This window comes from Rhinolophus sinicus, chromosome 8, assembly GCF_057876585.1.
Source record: "Rhinolophus sinicus isolate RSI-liver-muscle chromosome 8, RSI-T2T, whole genome shotgun sequence".
Classification (NCBI taxonomy): Eukaryota; Metazoa; Chordata; class Mammalia; order Chiroptera; family Rhinolophidae; genus Rhinolophus; species Rhinolophus sinicus.
In genome coordinates this window covers 58,204,569-58,208,742 of record NC_142508.1, presented here as the reverse complement: position 1 = coordinate 58,208,742, position 4,174 = coordinate 58,204,569, and the positions used below count along the sequence as shown (strand labels likewise).

General features: G+C 42.3%; 1 long non-coding RNA gene across 1 annotated transcript; it reads left to right on the top strand.

Annotated features, from left to right (window-relative positions):
• Positions 1-484: 484 nt before the first annotated feature.
• LOC141567679 (uncharacterized) lies at positions 485-3,022 on the top strand. Its single transcript, XR_012490503.2, has 3 exons — positions 485-599; positions 2,493-2,699; positions 2,806-3,022. It is a non-coding gene; the product is annotated as an uncharacterized LOC141567679 (long non-coding RNA).
• Positions 3,023-4,174: the final 1,152 nt, after the last annotated feature.

Genomic DNA, 4,174 nt, shown 5'->3' with positions numbered 1-4,174 from the left:
GTCCCTTTCCAGAGCCTCCAGACCTCCACCGGCCCCATGGCTTCCTGGACTCGCCCACCACTGCAGAGCTCACTTTGCACCCACTGAAAGGTGACGTGCAGGACTTGGAAGGAGAACTTCCCTTTATTTTTAGGCTCTTCATTTCCTACTCAACTCACTCACTCTCATTCACGGTAAGTCTTCTACCGGTTGACTTACTTCCTTCTTGATCAATGGAAGGAGCTGAGGGGCTAAACAATCATTTTCCACCATACGCACGGAGGAGCAAAGACACGGGGAAGACCAGAAGCACTTTTTCAGAGAGAAGCTAAGAGACACCCAACACCGCATGGCCCTAGCGGCCCCGAAAGCACAGTCTGGGTTCCAGACGGCCTTGTTTGGCTCTCCCATCTGCCTTTGGCATCTTTCCCAACACAACCTCGCTTTGGCTTTAAACTCACGGTCAAAGGTTTTCATTAACTTTTAACCAAAGACAGTAGTAACGAAAAAGCTAAACCCGCTTGCATAGTCAAGCTCATGAATGCATCTATCGGTCTTCTTGGAGTGTTCATTGCTTCTCCTCCGACCTGGTGTCAAGTTGCCCATCTCCCCACCAAGAGGTAAAGTGGAATCATGTAATTTGCAAAATACGCCAGCTACAGATCCATGGCTGCTTCATCTGCCTATTCAGAATCACTCTTGGATATTTACAGGTTTACTCACAGAGACTTGAAAGCACCTAGCACTTTGGACTGCTCTGTACTTCCTAAGCTTTGAACAGTGACAGAACACACCAAAGCGTGGTTTTTCACTCTCTCGAAAGATTGTGATTTCCATGATTGTGAACTTACTGTAGGTTCAGTTACTGAGAAGTTTTACTCTTTGGAGAAGATGGTCTGGGGCTCTGGGCGTCAGGCATAGGGTGCAAATCTCAGTGCTGCCCGTATTTGCTGTGTGATCTTGGGCCAGAAACTTAGTCTGTGTGGATATTATAAATGTGAAATTTGTAAAGTGGGAATAATCTCTCCCTGGCAGGAGTTCTGGAAGACTCAAATGAGATGGTATATATGAAGGAATGAACTTAGCTCCAACAGACAGGGTGTAAGAAATGTCACATTTGTTTCTCTGAATAAAATTTAACTTATTAACAGCCTTTGGCAACTCAGCTATAAACAAGTAAGTAAATACAGAGAGGAAAAATCTATGCTGATCCCCTCCCTAGGATGGCAGAAATACAATAATCAGACTCTTCCCACCTTGCGAAGGCCCTAGAGGTCTTCCGAAGGGCAGAGCATTCATTCAGGAGGTTCCTGAGCCTTATTGAAGGAGGGTTTCCCTATTGCTTCCCTGCTGGTGCCAGTGTAAGGAGTAGCCGAGGCTGAAGGTCCCGGTACCTGGAGCTGAGCTCCCCAATGAGCTCCCGCCCTATCAGAGCCACTTCCTCTCATGTCTGTCACCTCTCCGGTGCACTGTGGGGGAGTGGGGTGTGGGTCCCAACCACTCTTGGCCCCTGCAGCCCTCTTTCAGTCTCCGGAAAGTTCCTCAACCCCCATCTATGAGCTGGCTGCTTCTGCCGTCCCGTCTCCCAACCCCAGAACTCTCTGTTTCCCTTGGGTACATGTCAAGCCCATGCAAAATGCACAGGTCAGAAATCATAAACTCAGAGCCCACAGATGTGTTTTATTCCATTTTAAAAATTGAATTTGGTGTCAGGATTTAAAAAACTGGGTAAGAATAAACTTTAGTACAAACATACAATGGATTGCTAAGCAGCTGTAAAAAGAAGTGAGATCTCTTTGAACTGATTAGAGAATGATTTCCAGGAGAAATTGTTAAGTGAAAAATGCAAAGTATGAAAAATGCGTATATAAAATGCTACTTTTTGTGTTAGAGGAGGAAAACAAAAAGAAAATGTACATATATGTGCATTAATCTTTTCAAAAACAAACACAAAGGGTAAGCCAGAAAACAATGAACTTGGGGTAGGCTGAGGAGGGGGGGGAAGGGATGCAGAAGGGAGAAACACTTCTCTGAGTATACCTTTTCTACATTGTCTAGTTTTGACATTTGAAAGCATGTTAATGCTCTACATATTAAAAAAAAATAAAGTTAAACCAACAAAGGGCAAGAAGGGAGGAGTGGTACAATCCAATGCTAAGCCACCTAATGTCAGGCAATCAATTCCACGCTCAAGGTCAATGTGAGATAAGGTTCGACACCTGCCAAACAGCCCCAATTTGGAGCTTTGAGTTATACCATACGACCTATACCAACCCTAGGGCCAATGGCTCCCCTGTTTATTCAATTGGTATTAGCTCTCCCAGCATCAGAGAGAGATGGGTGTGAAGTCATGTCTTAACCACGACCTATTTTGCAGGTTAAGAAATACTTAACCTCTTTTAGAAATTCTCTCTATTCCGTCCCTCCCCTGCCCTTGGTGTCTAATCCTTTCACTCTTTCCACCCTGGGACGAAAGGGGGTGCCAATTTTCATTCATTCATTCATTCATTCAGTTTCTACTGGTGGACCCCTTGGGAATGAAGGTACTGGCTCATCTTGGACCCCACCCGTGAAGCATCAAGGCGGCAGCTGAGCACTACACGGCCTCGTGCAGCCATTCCTCTGTGCTATCCAGAAGAGTCTACCTCTTTCTCTGTATCCTGATACCAAATACTGTTTATTTCCCTAGACTTGGTACACTCTCTGTCCTAGGAAGACGGGTAAGGGGAGAAATAATCCCACCCCAAGGGTAAATATTTGTTGGGTGTTTAAAATCAGATAGACTAAACTCTTGTCTTCTTTCCTTTTCTTCTCTTCTTGAAAAAGAGCCACTCAAAACCAATTTGAGGACAGAACTCTAGGAAATGAAAAACATGGGTAAAAAAGCCCTCTGGAAGATCCCTTGGGACTGGGGAACAGCTGGTGTGGTGAATGTGTCTGGGTTTTGGAACCAGCTGACCCAGGTTGAACTCAGCTTTCCTACTTTCTAGCGGTGTGCACCTCAGTTTCTTGTAAATGGCAATAAAATGAAGATAAAACTGGACTTTCTATCTTATAGGATATTGTGTTAATTAATGAAATGATGTAATAAAAACATCAAACACCACATAGCTCTTCACTTACTAATTAAAAACTACGTATTGTTTCTCTCAGCAATCAAACTGGAAGGGAAGATGCATGCTGGGATGTTTTTCTTTTTCCTTAAAACAAGGTCATTTCAAAATGTTTAAGTATAAAAGCAGTATATATTAATTGTAGAAAAATGAGAAAGTCCAGACATGCATAAAGAGCAACATTTTAAGGTTATTCACAAAGTCATCAACCAGAGAGAATCACCATTAAGACCTTCCTGAATATTTTCAGATCTTCTTAACATCAAGTACCTCTGCACATGTGTAGGTATCACTTATCTGGGTGCTTTTTCAATCGGCTTAAAAAATCATTGCCTTGGTAATATTTTCAAAGGTCCCATGGTTTTCAATTGCATGGGAATGAAAAAGAAATCTCTTCTCCTGACTCCTGTTGTCAGAAGTTTAGATTTCCAAGTTTGTGTATTATAATTAATGCTGCAGTGAAAGTGCTTGGAACTGAAATCTTTATTATCCACGTCTTTCATTATTTCCTTAATATACCTTTCTAAAAAGAGAATTGTTGAGTCCAGAGTTTACATCTTCTAAAGGCTTTTGTTTTACATGCAGAAATTCCCCCTCTCACATGTTTGTACCATTTTATACCTCCAAAAACACTATGCAGAGCCTTTGCCCTATACGTACAACCACACTGGATTGCAGCATTCAAACACACACACACACACACACACACACACACACACTCACTCACTCACTTTTCAAATTTCCTTGCAAAAGAAAAAAGGTCAGCATTTAAATTGGTAGCTATTTTAGCTTGTTTTTTCAGACGCCTCTTGCTCACCAACTGGAACATTCTTAAATAAATCGCTGCCCTGTTCGAGTTGTCTGTCTTGGGCCTTTTTCATGAACAGGAATGGTCTCCTCTCTAGAGCTGTGTCTATCTGAAAATGACTTTCACTTCTGAGCATATGCCTTTCCATGAAATCCCAAGTTAATATCCAGATGTCCAAAAATTACAGATGGAGAAGTCTTAAAAAGATTATGCAGCCCACCAGTTTCCAAAACTCTTCTTATGGGAATAATTTTTTTTTACATAATTAGAGAAA